Source organism: Phyllobates terribilis, unplaced genomic scaffold (assembly GCF_046119375.1).
Source record: "Phyllobates terribilis strain yellow unplaced genomic scaffold, ASM4611937v1 Scaffold_5__5_contigs__length_657084704, whole genome shotgun sequence".
NCBI lineage: Eukaryota > Metazoa > Chordata > Amphibia > Anura > Dendrobatidae > Phyllobates > Phyllobates terribilis.
In genome coordinates, this window is record NW_027362765.1 from 654,457,667 (window position 1) to 654,475,321 (window position 17,655).

At 45.4% G+C, this 17,655-nt stretch overlaps 10 non-coding genes and 3 pseudogenes across 10 annotated transcripts; all 13 read left to right on the top strand.

The window, feature by feature from the left end:
- The first annotated feature begins 194 nt into the window (after positions 1–194).
- On the top strand, positions 195–385 carry LOC141275572 (U2 spliceosomal RNA). Its single transcript, XR_012323806.1, has one exon. It is a non-coding gene; the product is annotated as a U2 spliceosomal RNA (small nuclear RNA).
- Positions 386–1,500: 1,115 nt separating this feature from the next.
- LOC141275573 (U2 spliceosomal RNA) lies at positions 1,501–1,691 on the top strand. Its single transcript, XR_012323807.1, has one exon. It is a non-coding gene; the product is annotated as a U2 spliceosomal RNA (small nuclear RNA).
- Positions 1,692–2,806: 1,115 nt separating this feature from the next.
- Positions 2,807–2,997, top strand: LOC141275574 (U2 spliceosomal RNA). The gene has a single exon (XR_012323808.1). It is a non-coding gene; the product is annotated as a U2 spliceosomal RNA (small nuclear RNA).
- A 1,115-nt stretch (positions 2,998–4,112) lies between these two features.
- On the top strand, positions 4,113–4,303 carry LOC141275575 (U2 spliceosomal RNA). The gene has a single exon (XR_012323809.1). It is a non-coding gene; the product is annotated as a U2 spliceosomal RNA (small nuclear RNA).
- Positions 4,304–5,415: 1,112 nt separating this feature from the next.
- Positions 5,416–5,606, top strand: LOC141275576 (U2 spliceosomal RNA). The gene has a single exon (XR_012323810.1). It is a non-coding gene; the product is annotated as a U2 spliceosomal RNA (small nuclear RNA).
- Positions 5,607–6,721: 1,115 nt separating this feature from the next.
- On the top strand, positions 6,722–6,813 carry LOC141151265 (U2 spliceosomal RNA; annotated as a pseudogene).
- Positions 6,814–7,602: 789 nt separating this feature from the next.
- LOC141150436 (U2 spliceosomal RNA) lies at positions 7,603–7,784 on the top strand. Its single transcript, XR_012246639.1, has one exon. It is a non-coding gene; the product is annotated as a U2 spliceosomal RNA (small nuclear RNA).
- A 1,115-nt stretch (positions 7,785–8,899) lies between these two features.
- LOC141275577 (U2 spliceosomal RNA) lies at positions 8,900–9,090 on the top strand. Its single transcript, XR_012323811.1, has one exon. It is a non-coding gene; the product is annotated as a U2 spliceosomal RNA (small nuclear RNA).
- A 1,115-nt stretch (positions 9,091–10,205) lies between these two features.
- LOC141275579 (U2 spliceosomal RNA) lies at positions 10,206–10,396 on the top strand. Its single transcript, XR_012323813.1, has one exon. It is a non-coding gene; the product is annotated as a U2 spliceosomal RNA (small nuclear RNA).
- A 1,115-nt stretch (positions 10,397–11,511) lies between these two features.
- Positions 11,512–11,702, top strand: LOC141275580 (U2 spliceosomal RNA). Its single transcript, XR_012323814.1, has one exon. It is a non-coding gene; the product is annotated as a U2 spliceosomal RNA (small nuclear RNA).
- Positions 11,703–12,817: 1,115 nt separating this feature from the next.
- On the top strand, positions 12,818–12,909 carry LOC141151176 (U2 spliceosomal RNA; annotated as a pseudogene).
- A 789-nt stretch (positions 12,910–13,698) lies between these two features.
- On the top strand, positions 13,699–13,879 carry LOC141150356 (U2 spliceosomal RNA; annotated as a pseudogene).
- Positions 13,880–14,994: 1,115 nt separating this feature from the next.
- LOC141275581 (U2 spliceosomal RNA) lies at positions 14,995–15,185 on the top strand. Its single transcript, XR_012323815.1, has one exon. It is a non-coding gene; the product is annotated as a U2 spliceosomal RNA (small nuclear RNA).
- The last annotated feature ends 2,470 nt before the right edge of the window (positions 15,186–17,655 follow it).

Here is a 17,655-nt window from a genome sequence, read left to right on the forward strand (position 1 = left end):
GCTGTGTTTAAAGAGGTGGAGTTATGCAGATCTAAAACGCGTGGATTGCAGCAGCAGCAAGCCGAAAAGTGCAGGCATGTAAGGGATCTAGAGGTTGACAACATGTCTTCTTAACGGGAGTCCAGGAGCTCATCTCCACAAATGGACTTTTCAGGATCCTTGGGTGGCTCCGTAGTTTGAAACCAATTCTGGTTATCGCTTCTCGGCCTTTTGGCTAAGATCAAGTGTAGTATCTGTTCTTATCAGTTTAATATCTGATACGTCCCCTATCTGGGGACCATATATTAAATGGATTTTTAGAACAGGGAGATGGAAAAAGAGCTTGCTCTGTCCACTCCACGCATTGACCTGGTATTGCAGTATCTCCAGGACCGGTGCACCCCTTCTTTAATGCAGTTTCTAAAATCAGAAAGAATTGAATTCAATGTTTTTTGTTCATTTTGCTTGTTTGTCGGATTTTGGGATGGACTCTTTGGCTTTGCTTTTCTTCTCCTCATTGGATTTTTCATGTTCAAAGTTGCAGAAGCCAGATTACAAGCTCATTTTGGTTCAACTTCAGCAACTGTGCATTGCATTGCCATGTAATGTGATGCAATGCTATCTTTCTAGCTCTCCCTTTTTACTTCCTTTTGGATAAACAGACATATTAGGCAAGCATTTTGGAGCTTTCACCTAAATAACTACAGGTGGTGAGATAAGCTGCACAATATAATTGACCTTTCAGTATATTGTTGCACACACACCATCTATTTAGCAAATGCCCTTGTTATCAACAGCAGCCTTTTAAACTCACCTGAGCTAACAGGTATGTGCGCTGGTTACTCTGCTGCGCTTAAAATTTCTTTTTTGGTTTGCTACAATGCCTTTTCTGAAACGTTGTCTCCTTCTGCTGGAACACTGACTTCTTTCATTTAATGCCTGCAGACTATAAAAGAGAACCCAACCCAAAAAGTTTGGTTGATTAGTCTGTGGCATTCTGTTAAACTGTTGCTTATGGCGGTCTCTGTGAGCTTCTCAGCGACATTCAGCCAGCCAGGTATCCTGCCTGCAGTAGATGGAATGTGGCAATGGAACGCTGGCTGCGCGTGTCATAATAGGCTCTGAGCCTTTATATACCTGTGCACAGCAGCAGCCACCTTCAGTCTGCTGCTGGACAGCCAGCAGCAGCAGCAGCAGGAGAGGTATGTAATCAGGAGCCCTCCTGCTAAGGGTAGACAGCTGCTCGTTCCACCCCACCCCCCGCCTTAATTGGTTCTTCTCCCTTCCAACGGTGTTGAGGCGGGTGGGAACAGCAGGGGGTGAAGGTGCTGTGTTTAAAGAGGTGGAGTTATGCAGATCTAAAACGCGTGGATTGCAGCAGCAGCAAGCCGAAAAGTGCAGGCATGTAAGGGATCTAGAGGTTGACAACATGTCTTCTTAACGGGAGTCCAGGAGCTCATCTCCACAAATGGACTTTTCAGGATCCTTGGGTGGCTCCGTAGTTTGAAACCAATTCTGGTTATCGCTTCTCGGCCTTTTGGCTAAGATCAAGTGTAGTATCTGTTCTTATCAGTTTAATATCTGATACGTCCCCTATCTGGGGACCATATATTAAATGGATTTTTAGAACAGGGAGATGGAAAAAGAGCTTGCTCTGTCCACTCCACGCATTGACCTGGTATTGCAGTATCTCCAGGACCGGTGCACCCCTTCTTTAATGCAGTTTCTAAAATCAGAAAGAATTGAATTCAATGTTTTTTGTTCATTTTGCTTGTTTGTCGGATTTTGGGATGGACTCTTTGGCTTTGCTTTTCTTCTCCTCATTGGATTTTTCATGTTCAAAGTTGCAGAAGCCAGATTACAAGCTCATTTTGGTTCAACTTCAGCAACTGTGTATTGCATTGCCATGTAATGTGATGCAATGCTATCTTTCTAGCTCTCCCTTTTTACTTCCTTTTGGATAAACAGACATATTAGGCAAGCATTTTGGAGCTTTCACCTAAATAACTACAGGTGGTGAGATAAGCTGCACAATATAATTGACCTTTCAGTATATTGTTGCACACACACCATCTATTTAGCAAATGCCCTTGTTATCAACAGCAGCCTTTTAAACTCACCTGAGCTAACAGGTATGTGCGCTGGTTACTCTGCTGCGCTTAAAATTTCTTTTTTGGTTTGCTACAATGCCTTTTCTGAAACGTTGTCTCCTTCTGCTGGAACACTGACTTCTTTCATTTAATGCCTGCAGACTATAAAAGAGAACCCAACCCAAAAAGTTTGGTTGATTAGTCTGTGGCATTCTGTTAAACTGTTGCTTATGGCGGTCTCTGTGAGCTTCTCAGCGACATTCAGCCAGCCAGGTATCCTGCCTGCAGTAGATGGAATGTGGCAATGGAACGCTGGCTGCGCGTGTCATAATAGGCTCTGAGCCTTTATATACCTGTGCACAGCAGCAGCCGACTTCAGTCTGCTGCTGGACAGCCAGCAGCAGCAGCAGCAGGAGAGGTATGTAATCAGGAGCCCTCCTGCTAAGGGTAGACAGCTGCTCGTTCCACCCCACCCCCCGCCTTAATTGGTTCTCCTCCCTTCCAACGGTGTTGAGGCGGGTGGGAACAGCAGGGGGTGAAGGTGCTGTGTTTAAAGAGGTGGAGTTATGCAGATCTAAAACGCGTGGATTGCAGCAGCAGCAAGCCGAAAAGTGCAGGCATGTAAGGGATCTAGAGGTTGACAACATGTCTTCTTAACGGGAGTCCAGGAGCTCATCTCCACAAATGGACTTTTCAGGATCCTTGGGTGGCTCCGTAGTTTGAAACCAATTCTGGTTATCGCTTCTCGGCCTTTTGGCTAAGATCAAGTGTAGTATCTGTTCTTATCAGTTTAATATCTGATACGTCCCCTATCTGGGGACCATATATTAAATGGATTTTTAGAACAGGGAGATGGAAAAAGAGCTTGCTCTGTCCACTCCACGCATTGACCTGGTATTGCAGTATCTCCAGGACCGGTGCACCCCTTCTTTAATGCAGTTTCTAAAATCAGAAAGAATTGAATTCAATGTTTTTTGTTCATTTTGCTTGTTTGTCGGATTTTGGGAAGGACTCTTTGGCTTTGCTTTTCTTCTCCTCATTGGATTTTTCATGTTCAAAGTTGCAGAAGCCAGATTACAAGCTCATTTTGGTTCAACTTCAGCAACTGTGCATTGCATTGCCATGTAATGTGATGCAATGCTATCTTTCTAGCTCTCCCTTTTTACTTCCTTTTGGATAAACAGACATATTAGGCAAGCATTTTGGAGCTTTCACCTAAATAACTACAGGTGGTGAGATAAGCTGCACAATATAATTGACCTTTCAGTATATTGTTGCACACACACCATCTATTTAGCAAATGCCCTTGTTATCAACAGCAGCCTTTTAAACTCACCTGAGCTAACAGGTATGTGCGCTGGTTACTCTGCTGCGCTTAAAATTTCTTTTTTGGTTTGCTACAATGCCTTTTCTGAAATGTTGTCTCCTTCTGCTGGAACACTGACTTCTTTCATTTAATGCCTGCAGACTATAAAAGAGAACCCAACCCAAAAAGTTTGGTTGATTAGTCTGTGGCATTCTGTTAAACTGTTGCTTATGGCGGTCTCTGTGAGCTTCTCAGCGACATTCAGCCAGCCAGGTATCCTGCCTGCAGTAGATGGAATGTGGCAATGGAACGCTGGCTGCGCGTGTCATAATAGGCTCTGAGCCTTTATATACCTGTGCACAGCAGCAGCCACCTTCAGTCTGCTGCTGGACAGCCAGCAGCAGCAGCAGCAGGAGAGGTATGTAATCAGGAGCTCTCCTGCTAAGGGTAGACAGCTGCTCGTTCCACCCCACCCCCCGCCTTAATTGGTTCTCCTCCCTTCCAACGGTGTTGAGGCGGGTGGGAACAGCAGGGGGTGAAGGTGCTGTGTTTAAAGAGGTGGAGTTATGCAGATCTAAAACGCGTGGATTGCAGCAGCAGCAAGCCGAAAAGTGCAGGCATGTAAGGGATCTAGAGGTTGACAACATGTCTTCTTAACGGGAGTCCAGGAGCTCATCTCCACAAATGGACTTTTCAGGATCCTTGGGTGGCTCCGTAGTTTGAAACCAATTCTGGTTATCGCTTCTCGGCCTTTTGGCTAAGATCAAGTGTAGTATCTGTTCTTATCAGTTTAATATCTGATACGTCCCCTATCTGGGGACCATATATTAAATGGATTTTTAGAACAGGGAGATGGAAAAAGAGCTTGCTCTGTCCACTCCACGCATTGACCTGGTATTGCAGTATCTCCAGGACCGGTGCACCCCTTCTTTAATGCAGTTTCTAAAATCAGAAAGAATTGAATTCAATGTTTTTTGTTCATTTTGCTTGTTTGTCGGATTTTGGGATGGACTCTTTGGCTTTGCTTTTCTTCTCCTCATTGGATTTTTCATGTTCAAAGTTGCAGAAACCAGATTACAAGCTCATTTTGGTTCAACTTCAGCAACTGTGCATTGCATTGCCATGTAATGTGATGCAATGCTATCTTTCTAGCTCTCCCTTTTTACTTCCTTTTGGATAAACAGACATATTAGGCAAGCATTTTGGAGCTTTCACCTAAATAACTACAGGTGGTGAGATAAGCTGCACAATATAATTGACCTTTCAGTATATTGTTGCACACACACCATCTATTTAGCAAATGCCCTTGTTATCAACAGCAGCCTTTTAAACTCACCTGAGCTAACAGGTATGTGCGCTGGTTACTCTGCTGCGCTTAAAATTTCTTTTTTGGTTTGCTACAATGCCTTTTCTGAAACGTTGTCTCCTTCTGCTGGAACACTGACTTCTTTCATTTAATGCCTGCAGACTATAAAAGAGAACCCAACCCAAAAAGTTTGGTTGATTAGTCTGTGGCATTCTGTTAAACTGTTGCTTATGGCGGTCTCTGTGAGCTTCTCAGCGACATTCAGCCAGCCAGGTATCCTTCCTGCAGTAGATGGAAGGTGGCAATGGAACGCTGGCTGCGCGTGTCATAATAGGCTCTGAGCCTTTATATACCTGTGCACAGCAGCAGCCACCTTCAGTCTGCTGCTGGACAGCCAGCAGCAGCAGCAGGAGAGGTATGTAATCAGGAGCCCTCCTGCTAAGGGTAGACAGCTGCTCGTTCCACCCCACCCCCCGCCTTAATTGGTTCTCCTCCCTTCCAACGGTGTTGAGGCGGGTGGGAACAGCAGGGGGTGAAGGTGCTGTGTTTAAAGAGGTGGAGTTATGCAGATCTAAAACGCGTGGATTGCAGCAGCAGCAAGCCGAAAAGTGCAGGCATGTAAGGGATCTAGAGGTTGACAACATGTCTTCTTAACGGGAGTCCAGGAGCTCATCTCCACAAATGGACTTTTCAGGATCCTTGGGTGGCTCCGAAGTTTGAAACCAATTCTGGTTATCGCTTCTCGGCCTTTTGGCTAAGATCAAGTGTAGTATCTGTTCTTATCAGTTTAATATCTGATACGTCCCCTATCTGGGGACCATATATTAAATGGATTTTTAGAACAGGGAGATGGAAAAAGAGCTTGCTCTGTCCACTCCACGCATTGACCTGGTATTGCAGTATCTCCAGGACCGGTGCACCCCTTCTTTAATGCAGTTTCTAAAATCAGAAAGAATTGAATTCAATGTTTTTTGTTCATTTTGCTTGTTTGTCGGATTTTGGGATGGACTCTTTGGCTTTGCTTTTCTTCTCCTCATTGGATTTTTCATGTTCAAAGTTGCAGAAGCCAGATTACAAGCTCATTTTGGTTCAACTTCAGCAACTGTGCATTGCATTGCCATGTAATGTGATGCAATGCTATCTTTCTAGCTCTCCCTTTTTACTTCCTTTTGGATAAACAGACATATTAGGCAAGCATTTTGGAGCTTTCACCTAAATAACTACAGGTGGTGAGATAAGCTGCACAATATAATTGACCTTTCAGTATATTGTTGCACACACACCATCTATTTAGCAAATGCCCTTGTTATCAACAGCAGCCTTTTAAACTCACCTGAGCTAACAGGTATGTGCGCTGGTTACTCTGCTGCGCTTAAAATTTCTTTTTTGGTTTGCTACAATGCCTTTTCTGAAACGTTGTCTCCTTCTGCTGGAACACTGACTTCTTTCATTTAATGCCTGCAGACTATAAAAGAGAACCCAACCCAAAAAGTTTGGTTGATTAGTCTGTGGCATTCTGTTAAACTGTTGCTTATGGCGGTCTCTGTGAGCTTCTCAGCGACATTCAGCCAGCCAGGTATCCTGCCTGCAGTAGATGGAATGTGGCAATGGAACGCTGGCTGCGCGTGTCATAATAGGCTCTGAGCCTTTATATACCTGTGCACAGCAGCAGCCACCTTCAGTCTGCTGCTGGACAGCCAGCAGCAGCAGCAGCAGGAGAGGTATGTAATCAGGAGCCCTCCTGCTAAGGGTAGACAGCTGCTCGTTCCACCCCACCCCCCGCCTTAATTGGTTCTCCTCCCTTCCAACGGTGTTGAGGCGGGTGGGAACAGCAGGGGGTGAAGGTGCTGTGTTTAAAGAGGTGGAGTTATGCAGATCTAAAACGCGTGGATTGCAGCAGCAGCAAGCCGAAAAGTGCAGGCATGTAAGGGATCTAGAGGTTGACAACATGTCTTCTTAACGGGAGTCCAGGAGCTCATCTCCACAAATGGACTTTTCAGGATCCTTGGGTGGCTCCGTAGTTTGAAACCAATTCTGGTTATCGCTTCTCGGCCTTTTGGCTAAGATCAAGTGTAGTATCTTTCGAAAAGGCGGTTTTGGATGTTGGCCGCCCTAGTAGATTGATACATTATGCACACTGGGGTTTAGGCGCTTGTTAGTACGCCAGGTGGCTAATATAGTCATCTGGTGGAAAGCATGGCCCCCCAGGATCGACGCCATTGGGCCGGGGAAGATCGAAAGCCCGAAGTGTGAAGTGCCCCAGGAGTGGTGACCCTGGGGTGCCTTAACTCACTGGGATTGGGAACCCCACTTGAGTTTATGGCACATTTGCACAAGCACTTCAAATTTTCTTTCTTCGCACACACCCTTATTCCGGGCCTTCTGGCCTTAGGATGGGGAATTTTTCAATTCCCGGTCGAAGGTCCGGGCAGTATTATACTGTGAAACCTTCACTATTTATTTAATTTCTTTGTCACTGTGTGTCCACTTATTCACGTGTGTCACGTCCTACTAGGATTTTGTCGGGATGCGGTTCCCTTACGGGTTCCTCTCTTGGCAGGTCTAGGGGGGGAGTGTGTGGCCATCAGGTTCCGCTCCCCCCTGAACCCCCCTGGCTCTCCTCTTTCGGGAGGAGAACGTTGTTGGCTCCCCTCTTCCGGGAGGGGAGCACAGTCTTTGGCTCCCAGTGCCTTGCTCGGGTGAGAACTCGGGCAGGTGCTGGGGGTAAGATTGTGTCGCCTCTGGCTTCGGCTGGAGGTGGCTTTTTGTCCCTGTTCCTCGCTGTGGCCTTTTGGCTCGGAGGGACGGGGAATGGTTTGGGGGACCCTTCTCCTTTTGGAGAGGGTTTCAAGAAGACCAGCATCCTAGTGCACTTTTTTTGTGGCACTTGTCACTTTTTTAAGCGCACTCGGGTTTTGCACACGAATTCGGGCTTTCGATAAAAGAAAAATCTGTTCTTATCAGTTTAATATCTGATACGTCCCCTATCTGGGGACCATATATTAAATGGATTTTTAGAACAGGGAGATGGAAAAAGAGCTTGCTCTGTCCACTCCACGCATTGACCTGGTATTGCAGTATCTCCAGGACCGGGGCACCCCTTCTTTAATGCAGTTTCAAAAATCAGAAAGAATTGAATTCAATGTTTTTTGTTCATTTTGCTTGTTTGTCGGATTTTGGGATGGACTCTTTGGCTTTGCTTTTCTTCTCCTCATTGGATTTTTCATGTTCAAAGTTGCAGAAGCCAGATTACAAGCTCATTTTGGTTCAACTTCAGCAACTGTGCATTGCATTGCCATGTAATGTGATGCAATGCTATCTTTCTAGCTCTCCCTTTTTACTTCCTTTTGGATAAACAGACATATTAGGCAAGCATTTTGGAGCTTTCACCTAAATAACTACAGGTGGTGAGATAAGCTGCACAATATAATTGACCTTTCAGTATATTGTTGCACACACACCATCTATTTAGCAAATGCCCTTGTTATCAACAGCAGCCTTTTAAACTCACCTGAGCTAACAGGTATGTGCGCTGGTTACTCTGCTGCGCTTAAAATTTCTTTTTTGGTTTGCTACAATGCCTTTTCTGAAACGTTGTCTCCTTCTGCTGGAACACTGACTTCTTTCATTTAATGCCTGCAGACTATAAAAGAGAACCCAACCCAAAAAGTTTGGTTGATTAGTCTGTGGCATTCTGTTAAACTGTTGCTTATGGCGGTCTCTGTGAGCTTCTCAGCGACATTCAGCCAGCCAGGTATCCTGCCTGCAGTAGATGGAATGTGGCAATGGAACGCTGGCTGCGCGTGTCATAATAGGCTCTGAGCCTTTATATACCTGTGCACAGCAGCAGCCACCTTCAGTCTGCTGCTGGACAGCCAGCAGCAGCAGCAGCAGGAGAGGTATGTAATCAGGAGCCCTCCTGCTAAGGGTAGACAGCTGCTCGTTCCACCCCACCCCCCGCCTTAATTGGTTCTCCTCCCTTCCAACGGTGTTGAGGCGGGTGGGAACAGCAGGGGGTGAAGGTGCTGTGTTTAAAGAGGTGGAGTTATGCAGATCTAAAACGCGTGGATTGCAGCAGCAGCAAGCCGAAAAGTGCAGGCATGTAAGGGATCTAGAGGTTGACAACATGTCTTCTTAACGGGAGTCCAGGAGCTCATCTCCACAAATGGACTTTTCAGGATCCTTGGGTGGCTCCGTAGTTTGAAACCAATTCTGGTTATCGCTTCTCGGCCTTTTGGCTAAGATCAAGTGTAGTATCTGTTCTTATCAGTTTAATATCTGATACGTCCCCTATCTGGGGACCATATATTAAATGGATTTTTAGAACAGGGAGATGGAAAAAGAGCTTGCTCTGTCCACTCCACGCATTGACCTGGTATTGCAGTATCTCCAGGACCGGTGCACCCCTTCTTTAATGCAGTTTCTAAAATCAGAAAGAATTGAATTCAATGTTTTTTGTTCATTTTGCTTGTTTGTCGGATTTTGGGATGGACTCTTTGGCTTTGCTTTTCTTCTCCTCATTGGATTTTTCATGTTCAAAGTTGCAGAAGCCAGATTACAAGCTCATTTTGGTTCAACTTTAGCAACTGTGCATTGCATTGCCATGTAATGTGATGCAATGCTATCTTTCTAGCTCTCCCTTTTTACTTCCTTTTGGATAAACAGACATATTAGGCAAGCATTTTGGAGCTTTCACCTAAATAACTACAGGTGGTGAGATAAGCTGCACAATATAATTGACCTTTCAGTATATTGTTGCACACACACCATCTATTTAGCAAATGCCCTTGTTATCAACAGCAGCCTTTTAAACTCACCTGAGCTAACAGGTATGTGCGCTGGTTACTCTGCTGCGCTTAAAATTTATTTTTTGGTTTGCTACAATGCCTTTTCTGAAACGTTGTCTCCTTCTGCTGGAACACTGACTTCTTTCATTTAATGCCTGCAGACTATAAAAGAGAACCCAACCCAAAAAGTTTGGTTGATTAGTCTGTGGCATTCTGTTAAACTGTTGCTTATGGCGGTCTCTGTGAGCTTCTCAGCGACATTCAGCCAGCCAGGTATCCTGCCTGCAGTAGATGGAATGTGGCAATGGAACGCTGGCTGCGCGTGTCATAATAGGCTCTGAGCCTTTATATACCTGTGCACAGCAGCAGCCACCTTCAGTCTGCTGCTGGACAGCCAGCAGCAGCAGCAGCAGGAGAGGTATGTAATAAGGAGCCCTCCTGCTAAGGGTAGACAGCTGCTCGTTCCACCCCACCCCCCGCCTTAATTGGTTCTCCTCCCTTCCAACGGTGTTGAGGCGGGTGGGAACAGCAGGGGGTGAAGGTGCTGTGTTTAAAGAGGTGGAGTTATGCAGATCTAAAACGCGTGGATTGCAGCAGCAGCAAGCCGAAAAGTGCAGGCATGTAAGGGATCTAGAGGTTGACAACATGTCTTCTTAACGGGAGTCCAGGAGCTCATCTCCACAAATGGACTTTTCAGGATCCTTGGGTGGCTCCGTAGTTTGAAACCAATTCTGGTTATCGCTTCTCGGCCTTTTGGCTAAGATCAAGTGTAGTATCTGTTCTTATCAGTTTAATATCTGATACGTCCCCTATCTGGGGACCATATATTAAATGGATTTTTAGAACAGGGAGATGGAAAAAGAGCTTGCTCTGTCCACTCCACGCATTGACCTGGTATTGCAGTATCTCCAGGACCGGTGCACCCCTTCTTTAATGCAGTTTCTAAAATCAGAAAGAATTGAATTCAATGTTTTTTGTTCATTTTGCTTGTTTGTCGGATTTTGGGATGGACTCTTTGGCTTTGCTTTTCTTCTCCTCATTGGATTTTTCATGTTCAAAGTTGCAGAAGCCAGATTACAAGCTCATTTTGGTTCAACTTCAGCAACTGTGCATTGCATTGCCATGTAATGTGATGCAATGCTATCTTTCTAGCTCTCCCTTTTTACTTCCTTTTGGATAAACAGACATATTAGGCAAGCATTTTGGAGCTTTCACCTAAATAACTACAGGTGGTGAGATAAGCTGCACAATATAATTGACCTTTCAGTATATTGTTGCACACACACCATCTATTTAGCAAATGCCCTTGTTATCAACAGCAGCCTTTTAAACTCACCTGAGCTAACAGGTATGTGCGCTGGTTACTCTGCTGCGCTTAAAATTTCTTTTTTGGTTTGCTACAATGCCTTTTCTGAAACGTTGTCTCCTTCTGCTGGAACACTGACTTCTTTCATTTAATGCCTGCAGACTATAAAAGAGAACCCAACCCAAAAAGTTTGGTTGATTAGTCTGTGGCATTCTGTTAAACTGTTGCTTATGGCGGTCTCTGTGAGCTTCTCAGCGACATTCAGCCAGCCAGGTATCCTGCCTGCAGTAGATGGAATGTGGCAATGGAACGCTGGCTGCGCGTGTCATAATAGGCTCTGAGCCTTTATATACCTGTGCACAGCAGCAGCCACCTTCAGTCTGCTGCTGGACAGCCAGCAGCAGCAGCAGCAGGAGAGGTATGTAATCAGGAGCCCTCCTGCTAAGGGTAGACAGCTGCTCGTTCCACCCCACCCCCCGCCTTAATTGGTTCTCCTCCCTTCCAACGGTGTTGAGGCGGGTGGGAACAGCAGGGGGTGAAGGTGCTGTGTTTAAAGAGGTGGAGTTATGCAGATCTAAAACGCGTGGATTGCAGCAGCAGCAAGCCGAAAAGTGCAGGCATGTAAGGGATCTAGAGGTTGACAACATGTCTTCTTAACGGGAGTCCAGGAGCTCATCTCCACAAATGGACTTTTCAGGATCCTTGGGTGGCTCCGTAGTTTGAAACCAATTCTGGTTATCGCTTCTCGGCCTTTTGGCTAAGATCAAGTGTAGTATCTGTTCTTATCAGTTTAATATCTGATACGTCCCCTATCTGGGGACCATATATTAAATGGATTTTTAGAACAGGGAGATGGAAAAAGAGCTTGCTCTGTCCACTCCACGCATTGACCTGGTATTGCAGTATCTCCAGGACCGGTGCACCCCTTCTTTAATGCAGTTTCTAAAATCAGAAAGAATTGAATTCAATGTTTTTTGTTCATTTTGCTTGTTTGTCGGATTTTGGGATGGACTCTTTGGCTTTGCTTTTCTTCTCCTCATTGGATTTTTCATGTTCAAAGTTGCAGAAGCCAGATTACAAGCTCATTTTGGTTCAATTTCAGCAACTGTGCATTGCATTGCCATGTAATGTGATGCAATGCTATCTTTCTAGCTCTCCCTTTTTACTTCCTTTTGGATAAACAGACATATTAGGCAAGCATTTTGGAGCTTTCACCTAAATAACTACAGGTGGTGAGATAAGCTGCACAATATAATTGACCTTTCAGTATATTGTTGCACACACACCATCTATTTAGCAAATGCCCTTGTTATCAACAGCAGCCTTTTAAACTCACCTGAGCTAACAGGTATGTGCGCTGGTTACTCTGCTGCGCTTAAAATTTATTTTTTGGTTTGCTACAATGCCTTTTCTGAAACGTTGTCTCCTTCTGCTGGAACACTGACTTCTTTCATTTAATGCCTGCAGACGATAAAAGAGAACCCAACCCAAAAAGTTTGGTTGATTAGTCTGTGGCATTCTGTTAAACTGTTGCTTATGGCGGTCTCTGTGAGCTTCTCAGCGACATTCAGCCAGCCAGGTATCCTGCCTGCAGTAGATGGAATGTGGCAATGGAACGCTGGCTGCGCGTGTCATAATAGGCTCTGAGCCTTTATATACCTGTGCACAGCAGCAGCCACCTTCAGTCTGCTGCTGGACAGCCAGCAGCAGCAGCAGCAGGAGAGGTATGTAATCAGGAGCCCTCCTGCTAAGGGTAGACAGCTGCTCGTTCCACCCCACCCCCCGCCTTAATTGGTTCTCCTCCCTTCCAACGGTGTTGAGGCGGGTGGGAACAGCAGGGGGTGAAGGTGCTGTGTTTAAAGAGGTGGAGTTATGCAGATCTAAAACGCGTGGATTGCAGCAGCAGCAAGCCGAAAAGTGCAGGCATGTAAGGGATCTAGAGGTTGACAACATGTCTTCTTAACGGGAGTCCAGGAGCTCATCTCCACAAATGGACTTTTCAGGATCCTTGGGTGGCTCCGTAGTTTGAAACCAATTCTGGTTATCGCTTCTCGGCCTTTTGGCTAAGATCAAGTGTAGTATCTTTCGAAAAGTCGGTTTTGGATGTTGGCCGCCCTAGTAGATTGATACATTATGCACACTGGGGTTTAGGCGCTTGTTAGTACGCCAGGTGGCTAATATAGTCATCTGGTGGAAAGCATGGCCCCCCAGGATCGACGCCATTGGGCCGGGAAAGATCGAAAGCCCGAAGTGTGAAGTGCCCCAGGAGTGGTGACCCTGGGGTGCCTTAACTCACTGGGATTGGGAACCCCACTTGAGTTTATGGCACATTTGCACAAGCACTTCAAATTTTCTTTCTTCGCACACACCCTTATTCCGGGCCTTCTGGCCTTAGGATGGGGAATTTTTCAATTCCCGGTCGAAGGTCCGGGCAGTATTATACTGTGAAACCTTCACTATTTATTTAATTTCTTTGTCACTGTGTGTCCACTTATTCACGTGTGTCACGTCCTACTAGGATTTTGTCGGGATGCGGTTCCCTTATGGGTTCCTCTCTTGGCAGGTCTAGGGGGGGAGTGTGTGGCCATCAGGTTCCGCTCCCCCCTGAACCCCCCTGGCTCTCCTCTTTCGGGAGGAGAGCGTTGTTGGCTCCCCTCTTCCGGGAGGGGAGCACAGTCTTTGGCTCCCAGTGCCTTGCTCGGGTGAGAACTCGGGCAGGTGCTGGGGGTAAGATTGGGTCGCCTCTGGCTTCGGCTGGAGGTGGCTTTTTGTCCCTGTTCCTCGCTGTGGCCTTTTGGCTCGGAGGGACGGGGAATGGTTTGGGGGACCCTTCTCCTTTTGGAGAGGGTTTCAAGAAGACCAGCATCCTAGTGCACTTTTTTTGTGGCACTTGTCACTTTTTTAAGCGCACTCGGGTTTTGTACACGAATTCGGGCTTTCGATAAAAAAAAATCTGTTCTTATCAGTTTAATATCTGATACGTCCCCTATCTGGGGACCATATATTAAATGGATTTTTAGAACAGGGAGATGGAAAAAGAGCTTGCTCTGTCCACTCCACGCATTGACCTGGTATTGCAGTATCTCCAGGACCGGTGCACCCCTTCTTTAATGCAGTTTCTAAAATCAGAAAGAATTGAATTCAATGTTTTTTGTTCATTTTGCTTGTTTGTCGGATTTTGGGATGGACTCTTTGGCTTTGCTTTTCTTCTCCTCATTGGATTTTTCATGTTCAAAGTTGCAGAAGCCAGATTACAAGCTCATTTTGGTTCAATTTCAGCAACTGTGCATTGCATTGCCATGTAATGTGATGCAATGCTATCTTTCTAGCTCTCCCTTTTTACTTCCTTTTGGATAAACAGACATATTAGGCAAGCATTTTGGAGCTTTCACCTAAATAACTACAGGTGGTGAGATAAGCTGCACAATATAATTGACCTTTCAGTATATTGTTGCACACACACCATCTATTTAGCAAATGCCCTTGTTATCAACAGCAGCCTTTTAAACTCACCTGAGCTAACAGGTATGTGCGCTGGTTACTCTGCTGCGCTTAAAATTTCTTTTTTGGTTTGCTACAATGCCTTTTCTGAAACGTTGTCTCCTTCTGCTGGAACACTGACTTCTTTCATTTAATGCCTGCAGACTATAAAAGAGAACCCAACCCAAAAAGTTTGGTTGATTAGTCTGTGGCATTTTGTTAAACTGTTGCTTATGGCGGTCTCTGTGAGCTTCTCAGCGACATTCAGCCAGCCAGGTATCCTGCCTGCAGTAGATGGAATGTGGCAATGGAACGCTGGCTGCGCGTGTCATAATAGGCTCTGAGCCTTTATATGCCTGTGCACAGCAGCAGCCACCTTCAGTCTGCTGCTGGACAGCCAGCAGCAGCAGCAGCAGGAGAGGTATGTAATCAGGAGCCCTCCTGCTAAGGGTAGACAGCTGCTCGTTCCACCCCACCCCCCGCCTTAATTGGTTCTCCTCCCTTCCAACGGTGTTGAGGCGGGTGGGAACAGCAGGGGGTGAAGGTGCTGTGTTTAAAGAGGTGGAGTTATGCAGATCTAAAACGCGTGGATTGCAGCAGCAGCAAGCCGAAAAGTGCAGGCATGTAAGGGATCTAGAGGTTGACAACATGTCTTCTTAACGGGAGTCCAGGAGCTCATCTCCACAAATGGACTTTTCAGGATCCTTGGGTGGCTCCGTAGTTTGAAACCAATTCTGGTTATCGCTTCTCGGCCTTTTGGCTAAGATCAAGTGTAGTATCTGTTCTTATCAGTTTAATATCTGATACGTCCCCTATCTGGGGACCATATATTAAATGGATTTTTAGAACAGGGAGATGGAAAAAGAGCTTGCTCTGTCCACTCCACGCATTGACCTGGTATTGCAGTATCTCCAGGACCGGTGCACCCCTTCTTTAATGCAGTTTCTAAAATCAGAAAGAATTGAATTCAATGTTTTTTGTTCATTTTGCTTGTTTGTCGGATTTTGGGATGGACTCTTTGGCTTTGCTTTTCTTCTCCTCATTGGATTTTTCATGTTCAAAGTTGCAGAAGCCAGATTACAAGCTCATTTTGGTTCAACTTCAGCAACTGTGCATTGCATTGCCATGTAATGTGATGCAATGCTATCTTTCTAGCTCTCCCTTTTTACTTCCTTTTGGATAAACAGACATATTAGGCAAGCATTTTGGAGCTTTCACCTAAATAACTACAGGTGGTGAGATAAGCTGCACAATATAATTGACCTTTCAGTATATTGTTGCACACACACCATCTATTTAGCAAATGCCCTTGTTATCAACAGCAGCCTTTTAAACTCACCTGAGCTAACAGGTATGTGCGCTGGTTACTCTGCTGCGCTTAAAATTTATTTTTTGGTTTGCTACAATGCCTTTTCTGAAACGTTGTCTCCTTCTGCTGGAACACTGACTTCTTTCATTTAATGCCTGCAGACTATAAAAGAGAACCCAACCCAAAAAGTTTGGTTGATTAGTCTGTGGCATTCTGTTAAACTGTTGCTTATGGCGGTCTCTGTGAGCTTCTCAGCGACATTCAGCCAGCCAGGTATCCTGCCTGCAGTAGATGGAATGTGGCAATGGAACACTGGCTGCGCGTGTCATAATAGGCTCTGAGCCTTTATATACCTGTGCACAGCAGCAGCCACCTTCAGTCTGCTGCTGGACAGCCAGCAGCAGCAGCAGCAGGAGAGGTATGTAATCAGGAGCCCTCCTGCTAAGGGTAGACAGCTGCTCGTTCCACCCCACCCCCCGCCTTAATTGGTTCTCCTCCCTTCCAACGGTGTTGAGGCGGGTGGGAACAGCAGGGGGTGAAGGTGCTGTGTTTAAAGAGGTGGAGTTATGCAGATCTAAAACGCGTGGATTGCAGCAGCAGCAAGCCGAAAAGTGCAGGCATGTAAGGGATCTAGAGGTTGACAACATGTCTTCTTAACGGGAGTCCAGGAGCTCATCTCCACAAATGGACATTTCAGGATCCTTGGGTGGCTCCGTAGTTTGAAACCAATTCTGGTTATCGCTTCTCGGCCTTTTGGCTAAGATCAAGTGCAGTGATCTAGCGGCTGCTGCCTTGGTCTTGGCTGAGAGGTGCTCGGGGTACCCGGCTCCTTGGCCTGGGGGGATCGCTCTGTTTTTCAGCATTGCTTCACCTCCCTGCTGCTATTAGGGAGTCGGATTAGTCCCCGGGCAACGGGAGGCGATCATCTACCTGGCACTTCGGTGTTGAAGGTTTCTATTGAGAAGAGGAGAACCTGTTTGTGAAGAAGATGTCTGCAGCATCACATGAAGGAGAGGAAGATCATGTGCCTGAATTCGCTAAGGTGCAGAATTCTATTCGTTTGGTTGTTCAGGAGAACTTTTGAGATCAAAAGGATTTTAGGTATGTGATGAGTCAAGTTCTTGTGGATCTTTTTGGTTTGAAGACAGAAGAAGTGTTGGCGATAATGGACTACCCCAGGAGGGGTGTTTATGATATAGTTTTTGTTGACAAAGTTTTTTTTGAAGGATATCTAAGGAAAATGACTGCAAGCCAGGATAAAAGAATGGAGGGGATAAGTGTAATGCCACACTTCCCCGTTAGAGATAAATGGATCATTGTTAAAATGTACTCTCCATTGGTGGACGAAGAGGATGTTCTTACATTTTTGGAGTTTTTTTGTTTGTCAGTAACACCAAAAGGGAAGATTTATAATGAATTTGGTTTTTGGACTTCGAAGTGGAAATTTTTGGTCCGTTTCAAAGAAGATGAGCAGGGGACTGTGTTGCTTCCCCCAGCTAGGTTTAAGTTGGGTAATATAAATGGTGATATTTTTTTCAGTGATATACCCACTTTTTGTCGAGTTTGTCGTCAATACGGGCATGGAAAGGAAAATTGTTCGGGTGGTGTATGTGGTTTTTGCAAAAAAGGTGATCATGAGTCAAAGGATTGTAAAGATCGGAGGAAGTGCAACTTGTGTCAGGAAGATACGCATGTTTTTAAGAATTGCCCAAAGAGGAAAAGAAATAAAGAGAAGGAGGTAGTGGTTAAAAAGGTTTTGGTAGAGAGAAAGGAGGAAAGTGTAGAAAAGGTGTTGGTGGTAAAGGGAAAAGAAAGCAAACCTGTAGGAGTGCAGAGGGAGATGGAGAAAACAAGAGTAGATTGGGGGGATAGGGTAGAGAGTGAAATGGGAGGTGTAAGTCAGGGAACTGGCCGTGGTAAGGTTAAAAAGCAAGAAAAGAGAAAGGAACAGGAAGTGGAGGTGGCAATGGAAGAAAATATAGTTGTTTTTCAACAACCTATGTTTATAAAGAATGCAGAATTTTTTAACCGGTTGTACCGTAAGTTGTATGATGAGAAACGTTTGGACTATCTTATAGAGAATGTTAGGAAA